Raw genomic sequence first — 20,897 nt, forward strand, 5'->3', positions numbered from 1 at the left:
GCTACCGCTTGCAGCCCCAGCTGGCCTGTCGCAGGTCGCTGCGTGGGGCTTCCCCTGCATCCCTGCAAAACGGCAGAGGGTTCGCCCACGCCACACCATTCCCCACCGACCCCCGCTCCCAGACCTCTCACAGCCCCCCTGCCGGAGTACCTCCTGATACTCCGGAATATCTGATAATACAGCACCCCCTGGGTCCCAAAGGTGCTGGATTATCGGAAGTTTACAGTATATATTTTTGTTAGTCTCTAAGGTGCCACAGGACTACTCATTCAGAAAAACAGCCTGTAAACATTTAAAACACCAAGTTCATCACACATTAGTAAGGTACACCAAACACAGTTGGCTATATATATATATATAGAGAGAGAGAGAGAGAGAGAGAGAGAGTTTGTGCATCTGTCTGTGCATCCATCCATCTGGGTATGTCTACACTACCCCCCTAGTTCGAACTAGGGGGTAATGTATGCATACCGAACTTGCTAATGAAGCCCGGGATTTGAATTTCCCGGGCTTCATTAGCATAAAGCCGGCTCCGCCATTTTAAAAGCCGGCTTGTTCGAACCCCGTGCCGTGCGACTACACGTGGCACGGGCTAGATAGTTCGAACTATGTAGCCATTCCGATCTATCTGTACACCTCGTTCCACGAGGCGTACAGATAGTTCGGAATAACTACATAGTTCGAACTATCTAGCCCGTGCCACGTGTAGCCGCACGGCACGGGGTTCGAACAAGCCGGCTTTTAAAAATGGCGGAGCCGGCTTTATGCTAATGAAGCCCGGGAAATTCAAATCCCGGGCTTCATTAGCAAGTTCGGTATGCATACATTACCCCGCTAGTTCGAACTAGCGGGGTAGTGTAGACATACCCTCTGTGAGTACATTTGTTCAAGAACTCCTTCTAAAAGTTGAGATCTAGGACCACCAAATTTGGTATGCTGTTTCCTCTTGTCTTAACTTAAAGCAAGGTCCAGGTTTGGTTGTGCCAGGAAAATGGGATGTGCCTGAAATTTGAGGCTACGTCTACACTGCAGGCTTCTTGTGCAAGAATTGTTTTGTGCAAGAGTTCTTCTACAAAAGGTCTTCCACAAGAGCGTGTCCACACTGCCATGTGCTTTTGCGCAAGAGCGTCCATGGCAGTGTGGATGCTTTCTTGTGCAAGAAAGCTCTGATGGGCATTTTAGCCATAGGGGTTCCTTGTGCAAGAAAATCATGTTGCCTGTCTACACTGCCCTCTTGTGGAAGAGCTCTTGTGCAAGAGGGCTTATTCCTCGTGGGGAGAGGAATAACTCTTCCAGAAGAAGCCCTGTTTTCTGATGCTGTACTGTAAGTTTACTTGCGCAAGAACGCACGTGCAGTATAGACCCCCGGCATGTTTTTGTGCAAGAACAACTGTTTTTGTGCAAAAAGCCTGCAGCGTAGATGTAGCCTGTTTTCCATAATATCTGACAGGAGGGGTCTGATAGGAGGAACAGTTAATCTAACTCCATAGTGACCAGTGTGGTCAGTGAGAGCAGGGGACTGTTATACTGCAGTGGCCACAGGGGCGCAACCACACCAGGAAGAGAGTGGCCAGCTAGGACTAGGGGTCTCCATATTGCCAGCCACCAGCCAAGGGAAGAGGGCCCCTGCTCCCAAAACCCTTCTCCCAGCCCTTGGCAACAGCACCAGACCAGGGAGGGAGCTCTGTGAGCTAATAGTCACGTGTCCTCCCACAAGTAGCTGCCTGCCCACCTGCCAGCCAGGGGCAGCTCAGCCCCAGTTCTCTCCCCTTTAAGGAGCCACCCACCCACTGGAGGAGTCACCAGCTGGGGATGGCTGGGCAGTGCAGCTCCCCTTCCCAAGGGAGAGCCACCTGATTGTGCAACTTTGGCCCCTGGGAGAAGCCACCATCAAAGCAGTGCCACTCCTGCCATAATGGGTGGCCCCAATAAGTCCCCTCAAGCTCCCGGTCCCTTGGTCTGAGCCCCCCTGCCCTGAGCCCCCAACACCTCCCACCTGAGCCCCCACTACCTGCCATGACGACTGCACTGCCCACTCCCCTCCCCTTCCCCCAGCCCTTTACCCTTAAGGGCCTGAGCAGAGCCGGGAAAATCTAAAACTTTCAGTGTGTGTAATATATATATATATATATAATCAGACTCTCTTTAGAGGTAGTAAATCCCTGGGCCAGTACAAGGACTGATGGGATCAGAGGGAGCTTGCATATGTGCATGCAATGTATATATATAATAACAGCCATGCAATAGGTTTAATCTCTGCTAAGTGCTTCTGTGCTTAAGATAGCATTCCCCACAGTACAGCGTGTACCCACTGTGGGGAACGGACAAGCTGTGGGGGCCAGAGTGCACACATTCATTAAGATGGTTAGGCTTTCAACAATCCATGGCAGGACTGTGTGCGTACACACACATACATGGCAGGGGGAGGTGTGTGTCGGGTGTGGGAGAAGGGAATCTCTTTCCATTTTACTAAGCATGAGCTCAGCTACTTTGAGGCATATAACCTGCCGCTTCTTCCATGGCTATGGATGCTATCCACACAGTGGAAAAGGTGTAGTTCCACTGCACAAAAGAAATGCTACAAAATAATAGGTTCACTATATCTTATAGTGCCTACCAGCAGAGGGAGGGCTGCATTAGGGTGTGTTCTATTCACAGAAGACACACAGAGAAATTAGATAAAAACAGAAACACTCTTGCTTAGAGGTTTTAACAAAACACTACTTTAGTTCTGAGAACAGCAACTGAAATTCAATTCACAAGAATCAAAAAACAAAACACACACACAAAGGAGGATGGGAAACAAGCTGTTCCCTGTAAACTGAGCTGCAGATAAACCCCTGCCTTACTTTAGCTGTCTACCTGCAGAACTGACCACAGAAGCAACAGGAAACACCAGCGCTCCCTCCCCACACATAAGCACTCACTCTTAGGCCTTTTCTTTACTTACCTGGAAGGTTGAATTAAGATATGGAAGTCCAGCTGGAATGGGATTACCTTAATTCGACCTTTGGTGCCATCTCTACAGAGGGAGGTTGACAGGAGTGTAATTTCCCCTACTCCTCGTGAATTGAGGAGTTCCAGCATCAATGGGAGGACCCTCAGCATTTGATTTAGTGGGTCTTTACTAGACCCACTATATTGAATTCCAGAAGATCAACCGCCACAGTGAAGACATGGCTTTCAATCCATGCTATGACCTCAGCTATTGTGTTGACATCGCTTCTGCAGTTTTGAATGGAGGATTTCCTCCCTCCCTTTCCACTGTGCATGCACCTGAGCTAGGCAGTGAGTAGAGGATTTGCCCTAACTGCAGAGCATTTGGTTGTAACACTGAACCAAAAGTCAAGATAGTTTAGTCAAAAGTCTCACCTTGAGAAAACATCCAGATCAATTTCATTTCATGTGTCAGATCTAGGGTTTCCCATTACAGACCTTAGGCCCAGTGGTAGCCCATCCATAGGCACGAAATAGGCGGTCGCCTAGGGTGCCAAATTAAATGGCTGTTAAGGGCTTTGGAGGCGGGGGCACCAATCGCACGTTTTGCCTAGGGCGCCTAGCTTGTCTAGGGCCGCTCCTGCATAGGCCCCAAAAACAATCTTAAAACTGAAAGCCAGCCAAATGGTATATTTCTTTATTAGTTTGCCCTTGTTCCAGCATTAAGCTCTCTGTAAACTTTGGTGCTGGGGAACGTAGTTCACAAAGATATCACACACAACTCAAGGGCAGCTGCTTTTGCGGAAAAACTTACCAGCTGTCTACAGTGGCTGCTTTGAATTTGTGCAAGAACACTGATGATCTCATGTAAGATTGTCAGTATTCTTCCGCAAATACAATGACTCTCTTGTTCGGGAAAAAGCCCTCTTGCGCAAATGCTTTTGCACAAGAGGGCCAGTGTAAACAGCTGAGAACTGTTTTGCACAAAAAAGCCCTGATGGCGAAAATGGCGATCGGGGCTTTCTTGCGCAAAACTGCGTCTAGATTGGCACGGACGCTTTTCTGCAAAAAGTGCTTTTGCGCAAAAGCGTCTGTGCCAATCTAGACGCTCTTTTCCACAAATGCTTTTAACGGAAAAACGTTTCCATTAAAAACATTTGCGGACAATCATGCCAGTCTAGATGTAGCCAAGAAGTTTCGTTCTTTAATTCTCACAAAACTGGGGACATTCAGTTTACCCAGACCTCTTCAGAAGCTTTCCCGAGCAAACTGAATCCTCAAAGGAAAAGCTCTTAACTAAAAGAGAGCAAGTAATAGATACTCTACTAACATTTATCACTCAGCTTGGTTCCCACATGACTATAATCAAGGAGTAAGCATTTCCACACAGCAGGGACCCTGTGCCCAGCTGCATCTAACAACACAGATTGCACTCCAGGGCTAGAAATGCCATTGCAGAATAAAAGCAGCAACTTTTAAAAATCTCTGTCCAGTATCATGCCTAAAATTAAATCTTCTCTTCCTCCTTGGAGATTGCATTTTATTTTAATAGCATAGGCAGCAATCTTTTAGCAGTTGTCTTTGTATTTTTCCATGATGAGGGAGCTTTACATACAGCAGTTGAAGCCAGAAAAATCTGCAAACTGTAGACCTCATTGTGCGCTTTGCATAAGGAGGTAGGGGGAAACTCATTGGGGCAAATTCATCCATGCTGTGATTGATCTGTTTGTCACCATTCAGGTGAATTTAGCAGGTTATACTATGATACAAGTAGGGAGACACAAAGGTTCATACTGATTCAGCCCGGTGGCTCTTACTACATTTACCAAGCAGAGGTGTAGCACTTGGGGACCCAGAGCGAGCTGGGACTGAAGCAGTCCCGGCTTGTGCTGGGTCCCACCCTGCAGTTTTGCCTTCCTGCCCCCTCTCCCACAGAGACAGTGCTGAGGGGAACCAGCTTTTAAGCCATCTCCCTACAGCACTAGCTCCTGCTCCTTCCCATCCCCCCCCCCCGCCTCTGTATCAGAGGCAGCAAGGGGGCAACAAGCAGTTGACTACTCAAATGGTCGCGTACATCCTTAATGGACCCTCCACCCCTATGGGCTTTATTGCAGCGGTAGAATGATCATAAGGTCAGACCCATTTCTCCAAGTCCCTGCCAGAAATCTTTCTCCTTTGAGGCTCCTGCATGTAGGAGTACTGTATAGGCCCAGCTCTGCCCTCCCCTCCCCTCCCCCCATCACTGGAGGTATTCTCAGGGAGACGTGGCTTTTTTGAGCCCTGAACACAAAGCAATCATGGAGTAGGGACCTTTGTGCTGAATCTTCTGCTTAGGGGTTGTCTTTCTCTGTATTTCCTACTTATACATTTTAGGAGCATCAAAATTAGCAAGAGCAGCAGCATGAAGGTATGTCCATGGTGCAGGGTTTGGGGACACTGCTTTAGTGTCTTTGCCAGAGCCCACTCCCCTGCCCCAGCTAGCCCCTGCATTGCAGGGACTGTCCTTCATCTGGAGAGAACTGAATGGAATTTCCTATAGAACCAGTCCCTCTCAGCTGAGAGGCCGTAGGGTTACAAACTATCCAACCATACAACCCCAAACACCCTTGCCCTGCCCCATTCGCTCCATCCCCCCTCCCGCTGTTGCTCACTCTCCCGCACCCTCCCTTTCATCGGGCTGGAGCACGGGGTTGGGGTACAGGAGGTGGTGCAGGCTCTAGGAGGGAGCTCGCATCCTGGATAGGGCTTAGGGCTGGGACAGGGTGCTGGTATGGGAAGGGGCATAGGCTGGCAGGGGTTCAGGGTGCTGGCTCTGGGAAGGGGCTCAGGGCAGCTGGGCTGAGGGGTGTGGGCTCCAGCAGGGCTAAGACAGATTCCCTGCTTGCCCTGATCCCACACTGCCCCTGGATGTGGCTGGCTCATCCCTGCAGCTCTTGAGGGGGAGCAAGGAGGCTGGACATTCTGCCTGGGTCTGCAGGCACCATTCCTGCAGCACCTATTGGCTGCATTTCCCAGCCAATGGGAGCTACAGAATAGGCACCCAGGGTTGGGGCAGAGTGCTGAGAACCCCTGTTTCCCCCTCACCAAGGACCACTAGGATGTACCAGCTGCTTCCAGGAGTGGCATGAAGCCAGGGCAGGCAGGGACCCTGCCTTAGCCCTGCTGCACTGCCACACTTTTTGTGGCTGATCTCCCAGCATGGCTTCAGTAGCCTCCAGGAGATCACATCCAATTCTGGGAGACTTTCAGCAAAACCAGGAAGGTTCTTACCCTCCGAGGCTTGCCTGGCAGCACCAGGTGGCAGACTCCTCTCTCACCAGCATGCCTCCAGGAAGTCAGTGGTGTTCCTCCTGAGTTACATCAGCAGAAGTGAGTCAAGCATGAGGGACAGGGGGCTCCCATTGGCCAGAGAGAGAGATTGTCTCTAGATTGCTCTCTTCTGGGAAATACAAAGAGTTAAACAAACGGGTCCCTCCCCAACTGCTTTGGTAAACTAGCTAGTGTGTACGTGTGGCATCGCTGCCCTCTGCTGGCTTACATTTCAGACTTGCGTGAGTGTGAGCATGTAGGGCAGGGGTGGGGAACTTTTTTAGGGTCGGGGGCCACTGACCCACAGAAAAATCAGTTGGGGGCTGCACACGAGTGAGAACAAAAAGAAAAATAACAAAAACCAACCCCACCTCACTGGTAGATTGTGTGTGCTCCAGCCCCACAAGGGCACAGTAGGTGGCGCTGGAGCACCAGCCAAGCTCCTCAGTGCTGGGGGGAGCCCCAAGCCTCGAGGGCCAGATCCAGGCAAGCCATGGGCTGCATCTGGCCTGGGGGCCTTAGGTTGCCCTCCCCTGATGTAGAAGCTAGGGCAGTGTAGTAAGAGATGCATAGGATTTGGTTTTGACCTCGGGCAGGGCTGCAGGAGTTTGGGTTGTGGCTGGAGACAGGGCTGTAGGAGGGGGTGCAAAAGGTTTGTGTTGTGACTTGGGGCAGGAGGGACTTGTCACCTGGGGCAGGGTGCAGAAGGGTTTGGGGTGTGACCTGGGGCAGGGTGCACAGGCTTTAGGATGTGTCCTGGGGCAAGAGTTTGGGGTGCAAGAAGGGGTGGGGTGCCAGGTGCAGGCTCTGGCTGGGAAGCACTTACCTTAGGCCAATAGGGGCTGGTTGGATTGTGCTGGGGGCAGAGGCAGCATACAGAGACCACCATCCCTAAGGGGCATGAGCCACACAGAGATGCACACGCTGGCCCCAGCAGCCGGATGCTTTGAGCATGTGATAACAGGACAGGCAGGAAGCCTGCCCAATGGTCCTGCAGGGTCACAGGACATTAGAGGCCCAGAGTATCAAAGCGGGCCGGATTCGAATGTTTGGCAGGCTGGATACTGCCTGCAGACTGTATTTTGCCCACTCAACTTATATAATTCTGTTTTGACTCCAATTATCGTTCTTGCCTTCCCAGCATCACTTAGGAACAAAGTTCCACAGGTTGACTGTGCTTTGTGTGAAGAAGTGGTAGATTTCATTAAAAATTAATTTAGTAAACTTGTATTACATCATGTGGGTTTGGCTCTGGTGGCTACAGTTTCAAGCTCAATGGAGTGAAAGTCACTTCTGCTACTTGCTTCAGATTTAGAGTCTCAAGGGCTGTGTCTAGACTGGCCAGTTTTTCCAGAAAATCAGCCGCTTTTCCAGAAAAACTTGCCAGCTGTCTGCACTGGCCGCTTGAATTTCCGCAAAAGCACTGACTTCCTACTGTAAGAAATCAGTGCTTTTTGCGGAAATACTATGCTGCTCCCGTTCAGGCAAAAGTCCCTTTTGCGCAAAAGGGCCAGTGTAGACAGCTCAGATTTGTTTTCCGCAAAAAAGCCCCGATCACGAAAATGGCGATCGGGGCTTTTTTTGCGCAAAAGCACGTCTAGATTGGCCATGGACGCTTTTCCGCAAAAAGTGCTTTTGCGGAAAAGCGTCCGTGCCAATCTAGACACTCTTTTCCGAAAATGCTTTTAACGGAAAACTTTTCCGCTAAAAGCATTTCCGGAAAATCATGCCAATCTAGACGTAGCGTAGGAGCATATAAAGACCTAGGATCATGAACACACCTGCATTTCACAAGTACAAGGGCTACTCTTTTCTACAAGTTGTATTAAAGTTCCAGTTAAAGTCATGATTACCCACACGTATAGAAATCCTATAAGGACCTATGCCCAAGTTACCAGTGCAGTCACACTACATCCTGAATGAGATTCTTGCCAACTGATCATTAGGGACTGGTTCCAGCTGGAGTTGTCCCATAGGGAACTCAATCTCCCAATCTGGTGCACCTCTTTTATAATGTGATCCTGACTATATTTCATATCATGTGCATGAAAGTGTGAATCCTCATTTTCTATATTGGTGACCCCCAAAAATGCATACCTCATTTTCCATAGAGTGTATGTACTTCTTTTCATTCTCTTGTATCACATGGCTAAGGCATGTATAAGAAAAAATGTGCCTCTTGGACATATTGTGATTTAAAATTAATCTTACACCTACTTTTTCTGAATACCACCCCTTGTCAGATCTTTTCCTGTAATCTTATGGCAGCCGGTTATTCTTCAATCATTTACTTATGTCAGACATTTCTGAACTCTGAAGCTTAATAGGGCTAAGCAAAAATCCTGAAGGCCTCAGCCCGTAGGCCTTGTGTTTTCAGCCCTACTTACTTAGCTGTCTAATACATACTTGTCCCTTCTAGCTACTAATCAAATTTATACTTCGATAATCATAACATCACACAGCAATACATGAATGATAAAGTAATTCACTGCAAAGTATCTCATTTAGCTGGGGTTAAACGTGTTGCCTATTCATTTCATTGGCTGACTTCTAATTTTCTGTAATGTGAAGGAGTAAATAACACTTCTTCATTCGCTTTCTCTACACCAGTCAAGATTTTATCGCTCTCTATCATATCCCCATTTAGTCATCTGTTTTCTAAGCTGAAAAGTCCCAGTCTTTTCAATCTCTCCTCATACAAAAACTCACCCATACCCCTAATCATTTTTGTTGCCCTTCTCTCTACCTTTTTGTATGCCTTTCTGAGTTAGGACAACCAGCACTGCATACAGTATTCCTGGTGTGAGTGTACCGTGAATTTATAGAGTGTCATTATGATATTTTCAGTCTTATTATCTATGCCTTTCATTATGGTTCCTAAGATCTCTCTTATTAATAATGTTGCATTGGAGCCAGCAGGCAGCTCGTTGTGATTTAACAGCCATTCAGGGCCATTAGCTGTACAGCTTCAGCATATTAAAAAAAAATCCACAAGATGGTAAATCATGGAGATTTTGAGAGGCAGATGATCAAATACCGTACCCTGAATGGACACCAGGATGGTAATATACTTTGAAAACTGATGTTCCCTCGGGATAAGAAAGCACTTCTGCATTGGAAATAATTGCTGAAGTGATTTTTTTTTTAAATCTGAAACCTTTTCTGCCTCCTCCTTCCTGCTGAGTTACTGAGTTCTGGGCAATCGAAAGTGCCACCCACTTATGATTTTATTGTCTCCTGTATTGTGTGAGAGACAATGAGTGAGGGGAGGGGGGAAGAAAGGAAAAAAACAACATATGATTAATTATAGTTTTTTGTGCTCTGCCATCAAGGGCTCTTAGAAAATATCAATCACGCTCCAGGATCTCTGGTAGCTGTTACCGGTGCTTTTATAACTAAAAATACAGTGAAAGTGTGTATCAGAGGGAGAAAATCTCCAAGGGTGCATAGGACATACTGGGGGAGTACCTAGGGTTGCCAGATTGTCTCCCAAAAATACTGAACACATAGGCTAAAAATTTATCAAGCAAAAAAAAAAAAAAACCCACCCACACCAAACACACATCCTGTGTGGCTACTACCAAGAGCCACCAAGCTGGGAACAAAGGGGGAGGCAGCAGAGCCTTCTCTGCAAAACAGCCACCTGCTACCCAAAGCAGAGAGAGGCAGACCCCGCAGCAACACAATGGCAGGGCAGGGGAGGAGGGCGACCATGGGTAGGAAGGTGACTCCCCCATAGCCAGGTCTTTGGGGTCCCAGTGGGAAGAAGCAGAAATTCCACCCCAGTCAGTTTTGGCTAAACCCATGGAAGGCGCCTAAACGCAACTACAAAGCACCTGCGGGCTTCTCTCCTGGACTACGGCGCCATAGCGCGCTTGAACAGTGCTCAGGAGCAGGGACAGGGCTTCTCCTCCTCCCCGAGGCATCACTCCGGCATCACTCCTCCTCAGACGCAATCAGCTGAGGGCTCCCAGCACCAATTGCATCCCGCCTCCCAGCCACTCCCCACATGGCTTCTGCACGCAGCCACAGGCTCCCAGCTGGGAGGCGGGGCTGCGACCAGCGCTGGGAGCCTCTGGTTGTGTAGAGAAGCCGGGTGGGAGGGAGTGGCTGGGAGTCCCAGCCACTTCCCCTGCCCCTGCTCTTGCCCCTGCCAGGCTTTTGCACGCGACCACAGTTTTCTCAGCACTGATCGCGGCCCTGCCTCCCAGCCACTCTGCCTACCCCTGCCAGGCTTCCATCCAGTGCCCAGCCAGAAAAACAGAAAATACCAGACTTGCACATGTCCAGTATTTTCTGAAATTTTTTACCGGACAGAGGGCACAAAAACCAGACTGTCTGGTAGAATACCGGACACCTGGCAACCCTAATAACAGGTTTGCCTCACTGTCATTGTGATATGGTTGCCCTAGAGACTTTAATCATGAAAAGGGCTCAGGCCTCAGTGAAAAGGACTGAGTGCATAGGGTGCCCAAAAAGGTGTTAGCCTACATTCTCAAAAGGGACTAGTGATTTTTGGTGCCCAAATTGGAACATGAAGTCATAGAATTCTTTGGTAGTACGGAAGGGACTTCTAGATTATACAGGAGGTCAAATTTGATAGCTCAGGCCATAAAAATTCACCTAGTTATCTTTATATTGGTCCCCAAAGGAAAATGATTGTCAGAGAATCAGCGTTCAGCACTTTCTGAAAATCAGGTTCTTTTAAAGATGTCTCTGGTTGCTTAAAATCACTAGTCACCAGTTTTCCCTCTAAACTGCAGCCCAGCTTCACAGATGATTAATCAACCCCTCCCTCCCCCCCAGTCAGAGGCTCAGGGTTCCATGCAGGGAGCTGACTGACTGGGCGGGGCTGATGAATCACCTGGGAAGCTGTGCTGCAGCTTATAGGGAACACTGCTAGTCACCCTTGAAAGTGTAAGCCCTAACCTTCCCACATGAGGGAAAAGGAACAATTATGGGAAGAGGATGTTCAGGAGAATTTGCTATTGCTACTGTTTGTGCAGTAACCCCCTGGGAGACATGAGATGAAGTTCCAGGTTGGTCAATCTAGTACTTTTTAAACAAGGATTTAGAGGGGGCTAAAGGGCTTGAAATCCTCTTCTCTTGAGCTCAGAAGTGCTTAAGGAGAGAGTTCAAGGTGGCTGAACTTACTTAGGGGTGGGAGTGGGTTTTAGCTTCAACAGGCAAGCTAATAGTTTTGACTTGTAGTGAGTCTCAGTGTGGCGAACACAATTCTGCATCTACCATTAAATGTGAGTGAAAATTTTGTACCCATTAGATGCTTAACTACTTGATATGCAGGGGCAATGGGAGGGAGAGGTGGTTGCAACAGGTTTCTAAATGGGTGCATCTAATATAAATGGATGGCTGTATGCAAGTACAGACCTCACATTTAACATGAACCCCTCCTCTGGGCAGATATAATCCTCCACAGCAGCCAGACCTTTGCAGCCATCAACCCTCACAGACAACACTGCCAGCCCTCTTCTCCCTTTTAAATAGAAGGGGATCCTGCTCAGATTCCTCTTGCGGTCACAACTGTAGCTGTGTGGCATGCAGAGAGATCGCTTAAATGTAGGAGGCCTTTGGTGTTTTTAGTCACCCTGTATCTGTAGGTTCTATAAGAGAAGCCTGTTCTAATCAGTATGCTAATACTGTAGAGGAGGCTAGGTCAATGCAGACCCTTCGAGACCAGAGTTTATGTTGAGTGTATTACTTTGAACATCCAACACCAGCTCTGGGATCAAATTCTTCCACTTGTGGCCTATCCCTTTCAGAAATGGTGTTATTGCTCATTCTAAAACGTGGCTGATGTGCTTTCCTTCCCTGGTGAGTGTTACACATGTGAGATACAAATAGATCAAGGGTACCCAACCTGTGGCCTGCAGACCCCCAGGGGGCCACAAGGATACTGGAGGGGGTCTGCGGAAATGTAAAAGTAAGGCTCGAGACCACTTTTCTTTTCATTTTCCTCTCTCCCATGTGCCCTGGAACACAGCTTACTTTTGATCTCCTTCCCCGGCTGCTAAGGGAGTGAGGGGAAAGTGCTTGCAAGCCTGGCACATGTGTGAGAGGCATGCACAGCATGCAAGCACTTCCCCCTCGCTCCCTTTGTGCCCGGAGAACAGGATCAAAAGCAAGCCGCGTCCCAGCGCACACAGCTGCTGCCCACCCCCGTGCTCCCAAAGTTCCACCCTTGCCTCCTACCCTCCTGAAGTTCCGCCCTTGAAATTCATGAACAGTTCTACATTTGAAATGATAATAAAGTAATGGAATGTTTGAAAACAGCTATAGTGTTTGCGGGGAGGGAGGGAGTGTCTTTGAAATGTTAATAGATTGAAAAGGGGTCCGTATGCTCGAAAGTAGATTACAAAGGGTTGCCTAATTTGGTTTTTTGGTCAGGGATAATTGGAAGAAATGAGTGCACTAGTGTGTTGCTGCGAGTAAGGTTATGAAGGAGGATGGTCTAGATTCTTAAAGGTATTAGGTATTGATTTCAGTCAGAGTTTGGTGCCTAAATGCATTTTGAAGGTCTTGGCTGCTGTGGAGCAATTCTAACAAGCACTGGGATAGGCACTGCTAGATCACTCTAGACAGAGTGACATGGACACAGGACATGCACAAAGTGAAGGCTGGAAAAGTGCTGGTAATTAGATGGTGACAAATGAAAGATACTGTTAAATTGAGTCCACCCATCTGAGCTAAACTGTTTTTGCCCCTCTGTAGCTAACTAACGCCTATGTAGCCAAATAGCATGACTGACAGTGACCTGTGCAGACTTGGCAAGACCTATCTGTTTGGAAATACATACTCTCACGCTTTCAAAAGCTAGCTCACAGGAAAGGAAACCATTTCAGTTGAGCTCAAAGAAAATTGCATTGGCTTGCAGGAAAGCTATATTACTGCATGCATTTGATAGCAACTTTACTTACATTTGGGATAGAAGAAAAGGAGATTTCTGTAGGCGGCAGCTTTAAGGGAGGATACAGTCCACAAATCCTGGCAGACTTTTCTCTGTGCTGATTCCTAATGGACATTTTATCCCCAGCCCACTCCTGCTTTGAGTCTGCAGGAAAACCCTGTGAAAGAACTGGTGACATCACCCCACGGGTTGGTGCTTCATGGAAGGTTGGATCTTCAGAGAAGATCTGGGAATTGTAGCAGGACACTCCTGAGGTGCAACAGAGTAGGAATTTTCTGTAAGTGTTCTATGAATACCGAGCGCCTGAGTTTCCCCTCCATGTTGCCTTTTTGATTTAGTGATAGGAAAGGGCTGTTTAATCCCTGCAGAGGCCCAGAAATACAGGTCTGACTCATGCCTAGCAATCCTATGTTTGGGTATAGATCAATGGAGTTTTTGAGAAGACAGGGAGAAATCCACTCACCAGGACTTTGGTACCAAAGTCCTGGTGAGTGGATTTCTCATGGTCTTATCAAAAACTCCTTTGATACAGGGCCCAAGGCCCAGACAGCTGAGAGCCATTAATACCTGAGTTTCTGGGCCTTTGCGGAGAGCAAACAACCCTTTCTACTCCATAGGTAACGCTGCAGCACATAGAAGAAACTGAGGCACACACAGGATTTGGAAAAATATTACACAAATTCCCACATTGTCACACAGGGTCTGACTAGACTTGCCTGGAAGGGTGGACTAACTTAGCAAGAGCTGTGAGAATGGAAACTGAAGAGAGTTCGGCTTGGTGTCCTCTGCTGCAGCCGCTTAAATGAGACGTGAAGTGAATCCTGGATGACAGTCACCAAGTATATATATGGCAGCTGTTCATCACAGAAAGAGCAGGTCAGCACAAGACCCGTTAACCTCAATGAGAGAGAACAGTATCTAGCCTCAGATAAATAACTTTGATACTCTTTTAGTGAGATCACCAGGTTCATTTATCAAACTGGAGTCTATCCTTCCATCCCTTGGACTTCCATCACCTCAGGGAAACAGAGGAAATTGTTTTAGGACACCGTGTTCTTCACTCTAATTGCTATAGTTGGCTGAATGTCACTTCTGGAAACACTGTAACTCAAGTTAGTTGGTTGTACCTGGCCATTTCAGAGAAGTTAATCTGCTAAAATCTATCTTTATACACTTAGCCTCAGATCTTAGCATTGCCCTTTCAAAATGCTAGCCGCGTCAGCTTAAATTGTTAGTATACTTTGAATTCTGTTATATAAGTCCTGCAAATGTAATTTCTGTCCCTTAGTGAGAGATTGTCTTGCTCACAAATGGGGGGCTGACAAAAATCTTTAAAATACAATGAGACAATTCTTATCTCCTTTACAGTGGCCTTATACTCTTGAAACCAGAGGAGTTACCCTGGATTTACACCAACTTACATGAAATCACATGCATGCATTTGAGACATTATCATTAACTAACTCCCTTTGTTCATAATGTTGCTTTCCCCTCAGTATTTCTCATTGTGTTAACTAGGTATTAATACTGTTTCTGTTTCAAACTGTATTTTCTTCCCTGGTGCTGCTGTTTGAGCTTGCACAGAAATCACAAATGGCTGTCATTGCAACAGTAGGATCACTTCATTAGCCACAGCCCAGGACACCAGTTTAATTATGATTCTACTGAAAGGTGAAGCAGAAAACATCTAGAGGCAAGTAAAGCTACGTCTAGACTTCGTGGGTTTTCCGGGATACCGAAAAACTCTGCCGCATCCAGGGAATGTGTCTGCTCTTTTGCCTTCTCTCCCCCCTCCCCCCACTTCCACAAGGAAGAAGGGCTCTTCCAAAAGAGGAAGTTTTTCTGAAATTTGGCCCAGCGTAGATGGGCCATGTTTTGGAAAAGCTGCTTCCAAAAAGACTATCGGAAAAAGGTATGCAAATTGCAGTGTGCGTTTTATGTACCTTTTTCCACTAGATCAGTGTAGTCTAGTCATAGCCTAAGAGACTCCAAAGCATGTCCCTTCAGCAGCAGCCATCCAAGTCCCAGTTCTGGCCTTTGCCCTCCAATAAGCAGAAAGTGGTGGAATTATGGGTCAGCCTAGTTCCTCACAAGCAGCTGAGAGGCTTCCTAACTGCACTGATGGAGAAAGGGACCCTAAAAATCACACAGAGGATGTACCACAGGCTCATTAGGAAGTTGCTGATCATCTTGCTGGTGCCTAAGAAGTTTGAGAAGCCCTGCTCTGTGTTATCACTCTAAAGCAGTGTGTTGGATTTTCCCTCTTACTTTCCATTTCCTTTCATCTCCATGGGGATGATTATTGCCAGAGAGCCTTACTTTCTCTCAAGGGGAAGGACACAATTTGACCTAAGAGGACATGGCTAGGGAAAAAAGGAGGGCAGGTTTTGTGGGATTGGCAGGAGTGAAGAGGACAGCAGGGAGAACTGGACAACTCCTTAGAGGCCTAGCTCACCATGATTTAGCAAGGAACTGTTCCTGTTCCCCAAATTTCCCTTGTCTGAATAAATCCCGATAGGGTCCCTCATTCCATCTGGATAAACAGGGTTGTGCTAGGGAGTGTGTGGATGGTTTTCCTTTCACTCCATGAGTTTGGTGCACCTGAATAATATGAACATATCACCTCAACCCCAGCTGGAGCAGCCTTGCTGCATTTATATAAACCCACTGTACAAAAATACTCCTCTTTGAAATGGGGCATTTCTTTACTTTCCATCTGTTTGCTCTTGCGTTTGGCCAGTCATGTGAACCAGAATGGTTGATAGCTGAAAAAGGGGGTAGAGAGAGGGGTAAAACTTGGAACAAAGAACATATTTTTCCTCATGGGCTTTGGTGCTTGTGAGTTTCCTCCACTAAGTGATGAATGGCAAGAGTAGGGGAAAAGAAAGACCCTGTCCTTTCCATAAGGGGGAAATAATGTTTAGTGTGCAGTAAATTTCTCATATTTCCAAGTCATTTTGGAGCACGTTGGCCAAGATTTCAAGACTTATGGGCTCATAATTCAAATACCTCACAAAATAAGTGCCATTATTTTCTCATTTTTCACGTGAGCTTGTAAGTAGGTCCCATATATCTTCAGCTCACTCTGCAGTGCAGCTTTTTTTGTGTTCACTTCTGTTCCTTTCTGTCAATTAAATTCCAGTGGGGTTGTGATTTGTGAATGCATTTCATCAAAATAATCATGCCAAGAGCTGGAAATGGCAAGCCAACAACCATTGTAGAATACACGTCAACATATGCAAAATGTTAGGAGCAGGATCAAAACTTTTCCTGATCTCATCAAGTGTCAGTTCTGGGTCAGGATATCTGCATTCCACCTTTGATAATCTATGTTAGGTGTTTATACAACCCCCTTTACCATTGCAGCTGAGCTCTTCATTGTATTTATCATCCCAAGAGCCCACAGAGGTAGGGCAGCACTATTGTCCCAATTGCAGATGGGGAACTGAGGCACAGATGAGTTAAGTGACTTGCCCATGGTCTAATTGGAGAATTTGTGGCAGAGCAGGGAATGTATCTATCTCCCCAAAATCCTAGGCTAGTGCCCCAACAACTGACCATTGCCATCTAATTTTTCCCTTTTCTTTGATTTGTATTTTCAGAGAAAATGGAAACAACCAGCATTGTCCTGTAACCCCGCCAGCCATTTGCTTTTCCTTAGGGTAGATTAAATGTCACAGCCCAGTGTGTGGATTCATCTTTGACTCTCTTTCAGATTGCTGGTGGGGTAGGTTGGTTGGTTGTTTTTTTTTTTTTTTTTTAAACTGTTATGACTGACAGTCAAAATTCCTATCTTGACTTCATGATTTGCCCTTTTCTAATTCCTCCTAGTGTTACAGAGCCTAAAAGAAGGTTCCATGATGCACATTTGTGTAGTGAAAGTGAACTTTGAAATGTTCGTTGACTTTTTATGAATGTCCACCCTGAATATTAAACAAATCCCTGAAGTTCTCAGTGCCATTACCCCAAATCAGTGCCACCTCTCACACTGAGTGGTGATTTTTTTAAATGTCTTGACACTTTTATTATTGTGACATTTCATTCCTTTACAAAAATATGCTTATGATATGAATATGACATAACTGAGATGTACTTTTATGCAAGATAACTCACCTAAGGTATTGCTGGATAGGTTTATGATTTACCACATATGAGTAGCCTATTTGCTGGCATATGTATCATTTTTTTAATATGAAGTTTGGCATACTAACGAATGTATCTGTAATTCAGCTATGCTGCTTTGGGTGCTAACACTTCGGCTGTGTCTACACTGGCCACTTATTCCGGAAAATCAGCCGCTTTTCCGGAATAACTTGCCAGCTGTCTACACTGGGCCCTGGAATTTCCGGAAAAGCACTGATGATCTAATGTAAAATTGTCAGTGTTGTTCCGGAAAAACTGTGCTGCTTCCATTGGGGCAAAAGTCCTTTTCCGGAAAACTGTTCCGGAAAAGGGCCAGTGTAGACAGCACAGTAGTGTTTTCCGCAAAAAAGCCCCGATCGCGAAAATGACTATCGGGGCTTTTTTGTGGAAAAGCGCGTCTAGATTGGCACAAACGCTTTCCCGGAAAAAGTGCTTTTCTGGAAAAGCATCCTGCCAATGTAGGCGCACTTTTTCCGGAAATACTTATAACGGAAAATTGTTTCGTTTTAAGCATTTCCGGAAAAGGGTGCCAGTGTAGACGTAGCCTTCAGGTATTATAACAGAAAAGCTCTTCTGGCCCCCAGCATATCCCTAGTTAGGGAAGCCCTATCCTTTGAAACCCTGACCTTTGCTGTGGGACCCCTATTGATTCCAAGCCTAACCCTAAATGGGGGATTCATATCTATAGAAACCTAAATGCTATCATGTGAAATCCTACTGACCCCAAGTTAAACCTTAGCCCACAGTGTTCTGCCCCTAACTCTAGCCCTAACCTGGAGTAAGCTGCCCTTAGTAACCTTAACCCTTGCCAGGGGAGCCCCTTGGGTCAAGCGCCATCCAACTTCTTTGGTCAGATGCCAGTTGAGAGCCCTAACTCTTTCCAGCAACCAGCTCTTATCCTCCCACCTCACATCTTCCCTGTTCTTTTTCTTGCAGCTGGGGAATGTTGCTTTTTCCCCTGTTGAATGGGAGGGGAATCCCAATTCCTCCAGTTGGTTGCTAGCAGTTGTGATGGGGCATCTGCCCTGCACTGGACCTACAAGGGTTAAATCCAGCCCAGGGGGAGGGCTGGGGCTGGGGACCAAACAGTTATGTCAGGAATCAGCCAATTAGAGTCCAGCTGAGGGCAGTATAAATAAAGGATCCTGGAAGGCAGGAAAGAGTCACTCACTCTTGCTCAAGCTGGGGAGCAGGAAGGGACCTAGCTGCCAGGGAACTAAAAGGCTTCCTGACACAGAGTAGGGCTGGAGAAAGGCAAGCATGGCTGGGGCGCTTTGCTCAGGCAAGCTCCCAGCCTGAGGCCTTGTTCTCAAGGCCTGAGAGTATTAGGGAAGCAGCCAGGGTAGCAAAAGGCAGCAGGTCCACATCCTCTTGCCAATGCTGAGTGGCCATTTCAGACTGCAGTTTGCCCCTGAGGTAAGCGACTAGATGAAGACCGGCAGTGGGTCACTGAGCCAAGGTGGGTGTAGAGGTTTGGGGTTCCCTGAGAGGGAGGACCCCGGAGTGTGGGGCACTACGACAGGGCAGTACTCAGAGGGGAGGAAGCCACCGTCAGGCAAGGATGTGGGTCCTAACACAGTGGTGGAGAGGAAAAGGTAACAACAGGTGAGACACTCTGACAAGGGCGAGCTAATTCCCAGAATGACCAGCAGGAAGCGTGATGCTGGTGAGTCACATCATGTTACAGCAAATTTAACTGCACAGACATTGATACCTATTCTCTGTTCAAATGTTTCATTGATATATGGACTAAGCCCCAGACAGCTCAGCAATGCCCACACCAATATTTCCTAACCCACCCTGTGAGTACCAGTCCTTTTGCACTTACTTGGTAACAACACAGCACAAGGGGGAAACGGAGACAACAGAACTCATAAAATATTACGAAAATATTCATCACACAGATGTGTTATAGTATAGTCTTTAATCCCATGGTCCCCTACTATTTTCCCACAGTACTCCTGTCTCATTTAATACTCAGGATAGTCTGTCTTCACTTAGTCTTGGCCTTTGCTGCTTACTTAGTTTGGTAGAACTACATCTTTCAGGGGTGTGAAAAACCACCCCTCTGAGCAAAGTAATTATACCAATCTTAACACACACACATGCACCCCGCCCCCTGTATAGACAGTGCTGTGCTGGTGGGAGAGCTTCTGTCCTGACATAACTACAGCCTCTTGAGGAGGTGAAGTTCTGAAGCCGACAGGAGAGTGCTCTCTCGCTGGCTAGAGCATTTTCACCCAACATGCTAAAGCAGTGCAGCTGCACCTATAGAAAGTTGTACTGTAGGTTTGAGCAGTTGTTCAATATTTTGTTTCCTCCTTGTTGTCCAAGATGTGGCCCTGGGTATAATTTACTGCATGCTAGTCAAATCCAGCTCTGAAAACAGAATTATTAATTTTCTCATAGGCTTTTCTATGGTGCCCATCAATATAGAATCTAAAAAAACTGAAACAACAAATTGTCCTGCATCACCTTAGAGACTAATAAAAAATGTAGATGGTACCATGAGCTTTCCTGGGTACAACCCACTTATACAGATGAATGGAGTTGAGGGGTCCAGGTTGCAAAATAAATAGCAGAGAAAGAGAGAGGTTGGGGAGGGAAAGAGAAAGGAAAAAAATGGGAAAAGAATAGTCAATTAGAGTTTCCGTGCTAAACGAAGCTGATAAGAGTACTTGGAACCCACTCTAAGTACCCGGTACTTGCCTTTTATATCATTAGGATGTGGAATGTAGCAAGTAATCCAATTAATGTCCCTCCCCATCCCCTCTCTTTTTCTATTTATTTTGCAACCTGGACCCCATAACTCCATTCATCAGAAGAAGTGGGTTGTACCCATGAAAGCTCATGATACCATCTACATTTTTTATTAGTCTCTAAGGTGCTGCAGGACTATTCATTGGGGGTTTTTTTCATTTACAGACTAACACGGTGTCGCAACTTGGTTCGGTGATGTGATGGGAGCCCCCAGAGGTTAAAACCGACTACCCAGTGAAAACTACTGGATGATGGTGAAACAAATGATTTTTTATAAAACAGAATGGTTCTTTTATCAAAAATCAAGTGACTTTTAAATGAATTTTAAAACCAGCAATTGCCTAATGTTTTTACAGGAGGGGAAAACTGAACCAAACTGCACTTAACTGATTACAAACTTTGTGATTATAATTCGATTATATTAAATCACTATCTCTAATTCGCTTAAGGCAGCGCAGCATGCAAATAAAAAATACAAAAGCAAAGCCAATATAATAATAAAAACTCCGTCCACAGCCAGCCCCTCTATGGTTATTTTAGGGCAGCTGGTGGAGTTAGTCATTAATCTACCTCTACAACTTATCAGCTGCTGGGTTTCTATTTCTAACACTTATGCTTGGCCTAAATACAGCACCACTACACAACACAAGATTATACAATTTACACAGTGTGGTTAATAGAACTCAGTTACACTCTACAGCATCACACAATGAAATTAACATGATTCAAATATTAACTAAATCAATAACTCATATATTTAAGCAATACTTACAAATCCAGCAACGATAACAGCGTAAAGACACACTAGAACTTGGAGCATGCT

General features: G+C 46.4%; 1 protein-coding gene across 1 annotated transcript in view; it reads left to right on the forward strand.

Annotated features, from left to right (window-relative positions):
* Positions 1–11,195: 11,195 nt before the first annotated feature.
* Positions 11,196–20,897, forward strand: part of SYN3 (synapsin III) — a 382,630-nt gene continuing 372,928 nt past the window's right edge. The window contains exon 1 of the mRNA XM_075938194.2: positions 11,196–11,285. The gene's annotated coding sequence lies outside the window, so the exon portion shown is untranslated. The remainder of the gene's footprint in view (positions 11,286–20,897) is intronic.

The sequence above is a fragment of the Pelodiscus sinensis genome, chromosome 1 (assembly GCF_052426305.1).
Source record: "Pelodiscus sinensis isolate ZL-2025 chromosome 1, ASM5242630v1, whole genome shotgun sequence".
NCBI classification, from domain to species: Eukaryota; Metazoa; Chordata; order Testudines; family Trionychidae; genus Pelodiscus; species Pelodiscus sinensis.